Source organism: Schistocerca piceifrons, chromosome X, assembly GCF_021461385.2.
Source record: "Schistocerca piceifrons isolate TAMUIC-IGC-003096 chromosome X, iqSchPice1.1, whole genome shotgun sequence".
Taxonomy (NCBI): domain Eukaryota; kingdom Metazoa; phylum Arthropoda; class Insecta; order Orthoptera; family Acrididae; genus Schistocerca; species Schistocerca piceifrons.
The window spans coordinates 392836630-392850079 of NC_060149.1; the positions used below are offsets into that span (position 1 = coordinate 392836630).

General features: G+C 43.5%; 1 non-coding gene across 1 annotated transcript; it reads right to left on the reverse strand.

The window, feature by feature from the left end:
- Positions 1-493: 493 nt before the first annotated feature.
- Trnat-ugu lies at positions 494-567 on the reverse strand. Its single transcript has one exon. It is a non-coding gene; the product is annotated as a tRNA-Thr (tRNA).
- Between the last annotated feature and the right edge of the window lie 12883 nt (positions 568-13450).

Here is a 13450-nt window from a genome sequence, read left to right on the forward strand (position 1 = left end):
TCATATCCTAATACAGTAGTACTGGAAGCGTATACTTTGACTTAAGTGGATAGTCCTCTTTGAAGACATGAATATAGGTAATTTTCCTGATTGTTTTTCACCTAAAATAGAAAGTAATGCAAAATCTGATGACATAGTTTCATTCCTTACTCATTTGTCTTTAAGAGATCATTTTTGTGTCCACTGTAACCAATGCATCAGTTGGGAGGACACTTTGCAGACGGAGCATTGGTTTTCAGCAGGAATTTCTCTTCGATGTGTAACAAAATAATTTTCAGTAAGTCATTTTCAATATATTTTCTATCAGCACATATAGGTTAATTGAAAAATATTAAGTTCTAACAAAGTTATATGAAGACAGTAACTGTTCTCGAAAGAATAGACACTGTTGATAACCGTGCAGCTTTTCCCTGGAATAAATGATGACTAACTGAAACCCTTAGCTGCTGACAGGTGTTGTTGATATACCTCGATGTGGACAGCTGAAAATGTGTGCCCCGACCGGGAATCGAACCCGGGATCTCCTGCTTACATGGCAGACGCTCTATCCATATGAGCCACCGAGGACACAGTTGAATATCGTGACTGCAGGGACTTATCCCTTGCACGCTTCCCATGAGTCTCACATTCCCAACTGTCCACAATTCTACATATGTAATGTACATTATAGACATTTGCCCATCCACTCATTACTCGCGCACGCTTTGGCGATTCCCGTAAGAGTTTGGGCAACCTGTGCGCATTCGCACAGACGAAGGTCAATGGCTGGGTAGCCTTGAACTATATATATGAAGACAGCAACTGTTCTCGAAAGGATAGACACTGTTGATGACTGTGCAGCTTTTCCCTGGAATAAATGATGACTAACTGAAACCCTCAGCTGCCGACAGGTGTTGTTGATATACCTCGATGTGGACAGCTGAAAATGTGTGCCCCGACCGGGAATCGAACCCGGGATCTCCTGCTTACACGGCAGACGCTGTATCCATCTGAGCCACCGAGGACACAGATGAATAGCGCGACTGCAGGGACTTATCCCTTGCACGCTTCCCGTGAGACTCACATTCCCAACTGCCCACAATTCTACATATGTAATGTACCTTATAGACATTTGCCCATTCACTCAGATGGATAGAGCGTCTGCCATGGAAGCAGGAGATCCCGGGTTCAATTCCCGGTCAGGGCACACATTTTCAGCTGTCCACATCGAGGTATATCAACAACACCTGTCGGCAGCTGAGGGTTTTAGTTAGTCATCATTCTAACAAAATGGTGCCGTGCTAAAAGAAATGTCTTTCTCTTCGCCCAAAACATAGAGACAAAAGAGTGCACCAAAAATAGACTTTTGCGTATTGTGGGAATGTGTGGAGTCTGTTCTTTCGGACATGTCCTAAAGAACAGACACCATGCATTCCTATAGCTGATTTGCCTCGATGGGCAGTGGAACCACAACCCTAAGTGCGGATGCCCATTTACGTTAGCCCTCCAGTAGGAATCTAAAATTAGCGAGTATGGAGGACATGAACAGGGAATGCTGATTGGTGGCACTGGGTGGGAATGTGAGTCGGTCGGGAAGCATGACGATACAGTCCGCGCATGGGCGCTGAGCACTGTGTATGAGTGGCGCAGTTGCGTCCAACAGGCATTTTCAATCGTCAACGATGATTTCGCAAGAAGGCCCGATGCAGCTGATGTCATTAGTTCCTTTTCTTTTTCCTTCCACCTTCTTAAATTCACATAACTTTTACATATGTCACAAAACGGCTACGTACGCTGATAGAGAACTCAATTTAGAATGCCGATATCAAATACCGATCAAAACCGTATGTACAGTTCTCAAGTTATGTTTCTTGCCAATTCGGAAAATGCTGTTTCAAGAAAAACTCGTTTACAGTTTAGGGTTATATTTTTTTGTAGTTACATATCTCTAGTCAGCGGTCACTAAATCATACAGCAATCCATCCATATCAAAAAGGAGGTCCTCGTCCATTATCTTCGTGGCCATGCTGGTCCTACGGGCCTCTTTGCCAGCATCTGTCATCCACTGCACTGCCCACTCAGTGCGCTTTTCGTCCGCTTTTGCGCAGTTATTGTAACAGGCTGGTCCGATCCCAAGTTCGAGAGCTTTCGAAATTTCCATAATGTCTGTTAGATTAGTCGCTGAAATATGTGCTGCCACAGTGGCCTCGATATCGACTGTTTTTTCCCAGTGTGAAATCGCGTTGCAACCCGACAACAGAGTTTCTGGCGAACTTGGGATGTACACTACAATAAATAGACATCCAAGAGAGAATTTTACGCCAAAAAATCTATTTTTTGAAATTTTCAAAGAGGACTACCCCCTGAAGATGATGGTGAGCTGCGAGAGATCGTGAGCTAGCTACAGTACTGTCAGCCACATCTTCCATCTCACAAGCCATACAGTGATGGAAACTGGGAGCATAAGGTGCAGTCAAGTGAAAACCGAACACCCGTCACAAAGAGACAATGAAACGGTTATATTCAAAAGTAATCACCGCATGCGCCAAGACATTTCTCCCACCGGGAGATGAGACGATCACTTCCCTTTTTCGTAGAACGCGGCCGGCCACAATCACATCAACTCCTGCGCTACCTCGTCCAGCTAAAATCGTTGTCCACACATGTCTTTCTTCAGATCACCAAAGACGTGAAAATCACACAGTGAAAGATCAGGGCTGTAAGCAGGATGTTTTGGTGTTGTCTAACCAAATTGCTGAAGCGTAGCCTTTGTCCAATTGGCAGTATGGGGGCGGACATTGTCGTGCAATAGAATGATTCCGATCGACAGCATTCCTGGGCGTTTAGAATTTATGGCACGTCGTAGGGTGTCCACATTGACAGTGGTTTCACGACTTAGGAAAGTGATGAGCAGAGGGCCCTCACAGCTGAAGCAGGTCACCGTGACCTTCCAAGAACTTTTATGAACAGCTTTGGATTTCTTTGGAGGGGAGATGCGGGGTGCTTCCACTGTTGGCTTTTCTGTTTGCCATTGTGCTGTCGGATGTAATGATCCTGTTGCACGATAACGCCCATCCCCGCACAGCCAACTGGACGAAGGCTAAGTTTCAGTATTTTGGCTGGGAAAGAATGCAACGTCCTCCATACAACCTGGATCTTCCACCATGTGCTTTTCACATCTTTGGCGACCCATAGAAAGAAGTGCAGGGACATTGGTTTCAGTCGGACGAGAAAGTTGAAGAGTGGGTGCGGTTGTAGACCCGTCAGCGCCCGACCGCGTTCTACGAAAGAGGAATTGTCTTGGCTCCCTGTGGGATAAATCTCGTAAGGTGTGAGGTGCTTACTTTTGAATGAAACCGTTCCATGGTTCCATTGTGGCGGGTATTCGGTTTTCACTTGACTGCGCCACATATTACACCATTAACAACTTGACCGCGCGTTACCAACCTGATAATCCAGTATTTGTGTGCCTGTGGAATGTACTGATTAAAATTTCATCTGCAAGCGAATTTATTTCCAGCATAAAAATCTTCGTTCGTACAGATGAAAAGTGGGGTGAGTACATGGTGGGTGTATGTTAGGTGTGTCAATCGTTTACTTGTACGTTTCAGTAACAGATAGCCACACAGCGTTCCCAGAAGGATGCACGTACGACTTATCTTCATTTTTCTGATTCTGGAAAGGTCGAATAATTGACATGAGGGCATCATACCGACAGATTTCGGGTGCGTTTGGCTGTGTGGTTGGAGATGGGCTTAGGACAACGGTGTGGCAAGAAGGTTCCTTCGAGAAAGACTTCATCAGGACATTGGTCACAACAACAGAAATAAGGACAGAGGCTCCAGGCAGTGTCACCATGAACCATCGAAATAGATTACTGAAAACTGGGATGAGAGTTGATGTTGCCATGCATCGTTTGTCACTGACATCATATTACACTACAGCCGAGACTACTGTCGTGTAAAGACAGAGACAGCTGGGACGTTGGGTGGGTTTCTGTGGTGTTCAGTGATGATTCTCGCTTCTGTTTGTGGCGCTCATATCGACGTCAACGAGTCAATAGATGAGATCCATCCTTCTCCATCTCCTGGACTCATATAGTGGGGAGCTATGGTATATATGACAACACGACTTGATTTAGTAATTGTTGAAGGAAGCTTACTGCTCGCCAGTTTGTGGCAGAAATGTTAAAGGCTATTATCACTCACTTCATGAGCAGTGTTCCAAATTGCATTCGCCAGAAGGATAATGCAAGACCCCACACTGTAGCTTTCAACATAATCATATTGTGGAATGTGCTGATCCTTAACTGCTCTGTCACCAATAGAGCATGTCTGGAATGCAATGAAAAGACGTTTATTTTCTTACCAGCCTGCAATGATAAATTTTCAGGAACTGACAAAGCAGTTGTTTCAGGAACTGTTGAAAATTTATCAAGCTGAAGTTCATTATATCACACATCACAGTGATGATGATGATGATGATGATGATGATGGTGATGGTGATGATGACGACGGACACCTGTTCCAAATTGAATGATCGTTTGAAATGCGTTCGCCAGTTGTCTGGCTAAGATGTTTCATGAGGTGCTAATTACCACCACTCTAGTGAAAAGAATGAGTAACTCCAAAGAGTAACAGAAATAATTGCAAAGAACAAGTAGTTAGCACCTTTCATATTCTGCCTTCCTCTGGTAATTAAATGCACTCCTTGCAGAGGTAATCTGTGAGCAAATTTTATTTTTACTAAAGTAATAAGTTCTGCCATGTAGCCATATTTTCTGGCGAGAAGAACTTCTGGGTGCAGTCGCCCCTCAGTGCCTAGCCTGGCCATTGCCTGCAGGCGGGATCCCGTCTTGTGTGAGGGCAGTAGGGCACCTATCCGGTCACGTTTCAAATTTTTCTGGCGTGAGGAACTCCTGAGGGTAGTTACCTTTCACGTGGCGACGGTCCCGCTCCTTGCTTGGCCGTTACGTGTTCAAGGTGTGTTCTTTTCTTCGTGGGGGCGACTTATTATTTACTTTAAAAATTTTCTGGACCAAAGGACTTGCCAACAGTTCGACGCCTCGCCTGTCCGTTATCAGTAAGACTGCTCTTTTCTCTGATGGAGACATTTGGACGGTTATTTTGAATTTTTCTCTTAGCAGCGGGAATTGCATCTCATCTCGTGTCACTGACAACAGGCCACGTGCCTTGATTAATTGACACAAGTCTAGGCGTGTTTCTTTTTTTCCCACGGGTACGCCAGGAGGAGAAAGGAACAAAGTTTTTGGTCACTCTGATGTGGTAGGTTGGTTCGGTAAGTGCTGCTTAGCTCCGGTGGTTAGCTTGAACTGAAAACGGAGAGGATCTAGTTCCGATCAAGCAACGGTTCATTTTATGGTCCTCGCGGCGACCTTTTATTCGTTTGTTACCGCATTAATGCTTTCCTTACTTTTGTCGCTTCACAAGTGAGTTTTATCTTAATTAACCTTCGTGCACATGCTTCCATGTGTTTTCTCATTGCAGTACCAAGTGCGTATGATTAATTCCTTTGCATGCCTAATACTTACCCCTCCCTCTCTCTCTCAAAGCATGTTCACTGTAACTATTTCTACAGTATCATGGATGTAATTTCGAGCACGATCCCTGGAGACAATAATTTTCGTTTCGTTTCTCCCGCATCTTGCGGCCCACACTCAAGTGCCTAATGTATGATCCCCATACATAATGGTAGTTTTTTTATTTGCATATAAACTTTCGTTATCTTCAGTTTTCTATATCTATGTTTATTAGAGTAAACAAATTGGGCAATGACCGGACTTTTTTTTATTAATTCTGTAGTTAAACGATCCCTGCTTCTATTATTTAATGATTTTGCAATGCCATCACCTTCTACTCACTTACGAAGGTTATTTCCTTTTAGTCCGTTGCACGAACTGTAAATTATGTATCTAAATATATGGGGAGAGTTCTGACCACCGGAAAGTCCAGCTGGCTTGAGACATTAAATTGGCAAGTTATGTCGATGCTCACGACCGGCATCTTGCAAGTTTAATCATTTGAACATTATTCTTTGACGAAGGTGCTGTGGTTAAAAAGACTAGGACTGTTCCAACAGGATTGTACTAGCACTTCCATTGTAAGTGTTGATTACTTCTCCCGCCTTAGGGATTATGCAGCGGCTCTACATAGGTTTGACAACTGCAGAGAATCTCGTAACCATTCGGATAGCGAAGACGAACTGTAATAGAGTTATTAAGGAAACTTTCTGAACATCTTAAACTGTTCCATTATTAGTGCAGTTGTATGAGAGACCATCAGCAGGATTTATGGGATAGGTGCCCAGTGTGTTGTGGAATGGATCATTTCGCAAGACGTACTTCAGAAAACGACGGACCAATTCGGTATCTGCATTCAGTTTGCATTGTCGTCAGATTTACCATTCTCTCTTTAACACCCAAGCAATGTTGCCAAAGTTCAGTTGGGAAAAATGTAGCTGTCTTGTGTTTAGCTGAAATCCAATATGGAGTAAACAAGGCATTTGTTCTACGTAGAAAAGGTAGGAAATTCATATTTTGGCAAAGAAGTTGAAAGTTGCTTGTCATAAATGTCAACTTGCAGCGTTTACTATTTTCCGCGTTCTACAAGTTGCGAGCACATTGCTAATATATTCAGTGCCCAGTAATGATGTCTCGTGCGAGGAAAGTCTTTGGGAAGACGTGCAGGGGCAGTCTGGATGATATTCGTTGGCGAGCAGTCTCGACCAATGGGAGCTCAGTGCGGTCTGGTGCAGGTAACGTACGGACAAGGTTCGAATGGGGGAAAGGCAGAAGTTCGTGGTTGGTCGTTGGATGTGTGGTTATTGGTGAAGATAGATGTGTTAGCCTGCCATGAGATCGCTTTCTGCATATCCTGGTTACGAGGTATCAGTCACAGTGAGGTAAATCCTAGCGCTGAGCACCGAGCGAGGTGGCGCAGTAGTTACAATACTGGACTCGCATTTGGGAGGAAGACGGTTCAACCCCGCGTCCGGCCATCTGGAATTAGGTTTTCCGTTATTTCCTTAAATCTCTCCAGGCAAATTACGGCATGGTTCCTGTGAAAGGGCATGGCCTATTTCCTTCCCCATCCTTGAAACATTCTGAGTTCGTTCTCCGTCTCTAATGACCTCGATGTCGACGGGACGTTAAACCCTATTTTTCCTTCCTTCCTAGCGCTGCGCAGCTTAGTGTATTAATTCAGTGCAGCAAACCATTACGAATGGTAGGATTTAATATGCTTTTATTTTGAGATACTCAGTTTCGATTCACATAGGTCGCAAATCGGTTTCTCAATAGTACATCCCAATTGTAGGCGAGCGAAGTAAAATACATTCTTAATCATTTAACTATACTTGGTGTTTTCGTAGGACTCTTGAACAATTTGTGCATAGATCCTTTATTATGTGCTGGCAAAGAATGCCATGTGGTTCATGCATGAGAAACTGTGCCCTTCCTTGTACTAGGACTTGTTTTGAGTTGAAATAATTTGAATACGATCTCTTTGAATTTGTTTACATTCCCTTGCCACTGTTAAACAGGTAACTGACACATAACGATTCTAAGTAACTTACCATGCGTTTGTGCACTTCGTAATTAAGCCGCAGTAGTGATTCTGTTACGATCATTTGCCTTCGGCAAACGTGCTGCTCTCACTTGTTCGGCAACACGGTTAGTTTCTAACTCCTCTCCACGATTTTTCAGGTTTCTGAAGGTAAGTTACGTCGAGATATTCGTAACAGCGGACGATATTTCGGACTCTATTAAGCGTTTGTTCTAGTACCTTATAATCTCAACTTCGTGTGGAGAAATTGTTAAGATAAAAATCCGAGCCACGTAAACTCATTGCTCATGCCTTTGTCTATATGATGGGGTATTGACACATTTTCGAAGTCAGATTATGAACTTGCTAATAGGAAACTGGATCACTGGATTTCATTTAAATGTTCATTCATGCGCATAGTTCAACACGTTGTGTGCAGTGAGCCTTCCCCATGCGAATTTATTCTTAAAAAATTTAGTCAGGTAGTGTTGAATAAAATTTCATGGATCAAAATCTCTCTTGTAATAAGAAGGCATTTCAGAAAAGATATTTTTCTGCAGACATTTTCACCTGTATTCAGAATGTGACAACACATGGGAAGTTTATATAATGAAGTTTTTTCCATCGCTGAATATTCCAGCAATTCCGCAATTTCTAATGATGCTCGTACTAGATTTCATCATGCTGTAGTACACACATATCACGTTCCACTCATACAACACGTGTTCGAGTCTTTGCAACTACAGTTTTCACTAGTTCGACACATTTAAGCATTGTACACCTGTTCTGCTCTGCCCTTCTCAAGTATTTCACAAGTTGAAGAATGAAACCTAGCTAAATATTTCTATATGTCTATGATCAACATGAATTCACACAGTTGCTTCTGAGGTCAAGTTAATTGCAATAAATGCATTACAGCATTGAATTGCAACTGTAGATCACTAAAAATGACGTTGTTATTGCCTGTGAAACAAATCGTTACATCTGTTTCTGTATTACCTCATGCCTGCTCTGTCTCCTGAATGCCATACATCTCAACACCCTGATTAGAATGTAAGTATAAATGCTACTGTTTGAATAATTAGGGTGTTTTATTATACACAAAAGAATCTGAACAAGAACAGCGGTGCACCTGATTTGTATGCAGTCCACAGAACAATACTTCCTTGCAGATCCGCTAATAATTTGGTGATACATGCATATGCCTATAAGAATGTTTCAAAATTCATGTTAGAGGCTTCTAGGGGTTGTAGACTAAACTTATTATATAAAGTTTTGATAAGAAACCCATGACCGCAAATGTACTGTTTGTATGTAAAATAAGTGAGAAGAGTGGATCTTTTTCAAATCTCTCGCTTCATGGTACTCTCACACAGCGGAGTCCATGAGCTATGTCACGAACGCTCTATAGCAGCTGCTCTCCGTGCTGATCCTGCTGTTCGTTCGACAACGTGTATTTGTGACGCGTGCTTTCGTACACATAGTCACAAAGTCCGATGCCCATTCGCGGAGCACCTCATCCAACCCTCCCAGCTGTGAACGTACCAGTTTCTGGCACTCATTGTTGCAGTTGGACGAAAATGGTGTGTGATAGACTGAGGCGAACCGGAAAATGTTCTCGATACATGCGTTGTGCGGCTCTACCGTTGCATCCCGCGCCATGAGGCGGGAGATTTCTCTCCTAGAAGCCTGTATTGGGAAATGTATAACAACCTGAATAGTCGTGCTTCACGGTGTATACTTTCCATTCGGACCGTAACTGCTTGTGGAAGAACGGTATGGTTGCTCCCTTTGAGGTAATTCCTTCAAAGCTAAGCAGCTTCGCAGATCAGTTAACAATTAATGAACACTATTTCATTTATTAGTCGAAACAAGGCCCCGGGAGTAGACAACATTCCATTAGAACTACTGACGGCCTTGGGAGAGCCAGTCCTGACAAAACTCTACCATCTGGTGGGCAAGATGCATGAGACAGGCGAAATACCCTCAGACTTCAAGAAGAATATAATAATTCCAATCCCAAAGAAAGCAGGTGTTGACAGATGTGAAAATTACCGAACTATCAGTTTAATAAGTCACAGCTGCAAAATACTAACGCGAATTCTTTACAGACGAATGGAAAAACTGGTAGAAGCGGACCTCGGGGAACATCAGTTTGGATTCCGTAGAAATGTTGGAACACGTGAGGCAATACTGACCTTACGACTTATCTTAGAAGAAAGATTAAGAAAAGGCAAACCTACGTTTCTAGCATTTGTAGACTTAGAGAAAGCTTTTGACAATGTTAACTGGAATACTCTCTTTCAAATTCTGAAGGTGGCAGGGTTAAAATACAGGGAGCGAAAGGCTATTTACAATTTGTACAGAAACCAGATGGCAGTTATAAGGGTCGAGGGACATGAAAGGGAAGCAGTGGTTGGGAAAGGAGTGAGACAGGGTTGTAGCCTCTCCCCGATGTTATTCAATCTGTATATTGAGCAAGCAGTGAAGGAAACAAAAGAAAAATTCGAAGTAGGTATTAAAATTCATGGAGAAGAAGTAAAAACTTTGAGGTTCGCCGATGACATTGTAATTCTGTCAGAGACAGCAAAGGACTTGGAAGAGCAGTTGAACGGAATGGACAGTGTCTTGAAAGGAGGATATAAGATGAACATCAACAAAAGCAAAACGAGGATAATGGAATGTAGTCAAATTAAATCGGGTGATGCTGAGGGAATTAGATTAGGAAATGAGACACTTAAAGTAGCAAAAGGAGTTTTGCTATTTAGGGAGTAAAATAACTGATGATGGTCGAAGTAGAGAGGATATAAAATGTAGCCTGGCAATGGCAAGGAAATCGTTTCTGAAGAAAAGAAATTTGTTAACATCGAGTATAGATTTAAGTGTCAGGAAGTCGTTTCTGAAAGTATTTGTATGGAGTGTAGCCATGTATGGAAGTGAAACATGGACGATAACTAGTTTGGCCAAGAAGAGAATAGAAGCTTTCGAAATGTGGTGCTACAGAAGAATGCTGAAGATAAGGTGGGTAGATCACATAACTAATGAGAAGGTGTTGAATAAGATTGGGGAGAAGAGAAGTTTGTGGCACAACTTGACTAGAAGAAGGGATCGATTGGTAGGACATGTTTTGAGGCATCAAGGATTCACAAATTTAGCATTGGAGGGCAGTGCGGAGGGTAAAAATCGTAGAAGGAGTCCAAGAGATGAATACACTAAGCAGATTCAGAAGGATGTAGGTTGCAGTAAGTACTGGGAGATGAAGAAGCTTGCACAGGATAGAGTAGCATGGAGAGCTGCATCAAACCAGTCTCAGGACTGAAGACCACAACAACAACAACATTTCATTTATTTATGCACAGTGCTGGTTTCTTCTTTTCCCAGGTGCTTTAAAAATAAAATCTTTTTAGCTTTCAAATATTTTACCTGTTCTGTGGAGAAACGCTAACAGGAAAAATATAAAAGTCCCCATGGTTCCATCGTGAAGTGTCACGAAACACAGGAGCTAAACATAAAGTAATGATTCGGGAGACACCAATACAAACAAATTCATTATTGCAACATGAGAGAGAGAGAGAGAGAGAGAGAGCAGGGAAAATGAGTTAACTTTCGATCTCAGCAGACAACGTCACTCTCCTCCTCCCAGCTGAGTGGTAACGTGCCTGCCTACCATGCAGCGGGTCCGGGTTCGATTCCCGGCGGGATTGGAGAATATCTCGGCCCGTGGACTGGGTGTTGTGTTGCCCTCATCATCAACTCATCGTCACCGACGCGGACGTCGCCCATTGTAGTGTCAGCTGCAATAAGACTTGCATCTGGTGGGCGAACTTTCCCGGACGGGGCCTCCCGGTCAACGATACCAGACGCTCATTTAATTTTTCTTCCTACCAAAGTCAACGTCAGATCTCTCTTCCTGAGATTCTTTAACATCGACCTTGCGCTCTGCACCGTTCCATTCACGTTCTGTATGAGTGCTGCGGCTTGAAATGCAGTGTGCAACATTTTGACGTTTTGTTCCCTGACATCCAGTGTGAATCGACCACAAGGCGAAAGAGGAAATGACTGCTTTGAAAAAGGCATGATTCCTGCATTTCCTAAATCCGAGATTGCATTCTTTCTGTACTGACTTCATCGTTGACAGGATATCAAACTCTAACATTCCTACTGTTTCCTTTTTTAGTTTTATTTATAAGGTTCCTCTTCATCTTTCACTTTGTCTTTTCATCGAGTTTGGATCACTGTATCGTTAGGGGTATTGATTATGGTGCTCTGTGGTTCCCTCTGACAGACGTCAATCTCCATGTTGTCTGCAGGTGGGTCAGCCTCTGACTCTCGTGCAGCAGGTCTTCAGTTCACAGCAGATCACCCGTAAATGTTTGTTATTTAGTATTTATCATTTCTAGAAGGTTCTCGAAATTTCTTATTTTTATACTGTTTGCATATTCTGTTATATTCGAGGTTTGCATAAATAGCAGTACTCTCTGTCCAGGAGGCAATGCTGTTCTATCTGCTCTCTGGTGTAAGTTAAGAAACTGTTTTCGGTGTTAAGTATTGTTCTTCATTGATTACCTGCTTTCAGATTTGGACTCAACTGTGGTTACGACCTGACGTTTGGTGAAGACGCCAGCTACTTCGAAGTGTCTACATCACCGTGGCTCCATGAGGAAACGTAAAAGCCGCCGCTTTTTGCGCAGGAACCAGAAAACAAACAGTAAATCGTTCCTAAGGTCCGTATTTTCAGGACACTAACGGATTCCCAGAAGCTGTGAGTCTGCTATACATGAAGGCATCCGCAAGTGTTTTCCGTAGACGCTGGCCAGGATCCGACGAAATGACTGAAAGTATTTGACAGAGTCGCCAAATACAACAGGTCAGATGCCATGATGTACTTTTACTTGGGCAGCACAGCCTAGCAGTAGTTCAAGAACAATGAAGAGAAGTTCAGTAGCTGGGATAAATTCAAGACTGTACTGAAGAAAACAAATGGTGTTTTTAAGTGTACTTTTATGACTAGGACTAAAAAATAACGTGTTCATTAATATTAACACTAATCATGTATACAAATCCTGTAAACTGATTCGTTCCACACTGTTTCGATAAAAAAATTGTTCAAACGATCTATGGAACATATAACTACCTAACTAACTAAATAACAATCAACAACAACTTCAACAATTACAACTTTATGACTCCCCCTCGTTTGCATAAAGAATCACAGAAAATGGTCACAGAAAGAAACAAATGCCTCAATATTTCCTATTCCAATACTACGGAGCGAGCCAAAAACTACACTCCTGGAAATGGAAAAAAGAACACATTGACACCGGTGTGTCAGACCCACCATACTTGCTCCGGACACTGCGAGAGGGCTGTACAAGCAATGATCACACGCACGGCACAGCGGACACACCAGGAACCGCGGTGTTGGCCGTCGAATGGCGCTAGCTGCGCAGCATTTGTGCACCGCCGCCGTCAGTGTCAGCCAGTTTGCCGTGGCATACGGAGCTCCATCGCAGTCTTTAACACTGGTAGCATGCCGCGACAGCGTGGACGTGAACCGTATGTGCAGCTGACGGACTTTGAGCGAGGGCGTATAGTGGGCATGCGGGAGGCCGGGTGGACGTACCGCCGAATTGCTCAACACGTGGGGCGTGAGGTCTCCACAGTACATCGATGTTGTCGCCAGTGGTCGGCGGAAGGTGCACGTGCCCGTCGACCTGGGACCGGACCGCAGCGACGCACGGATGCACGCCAAGACCGTAGGATCCTACGCAGTGCCGTAGGGGACCGCACCGCCACTTCCCAGCAAATTAGGGACACTGTTGCTCCTGGGGTATCGGCGAGGACCATTCGCAACCGTCTCCATGAAGCTGGGCTACGGTCCCGCACACCGTTAGGCCGTCTTCCGCTCA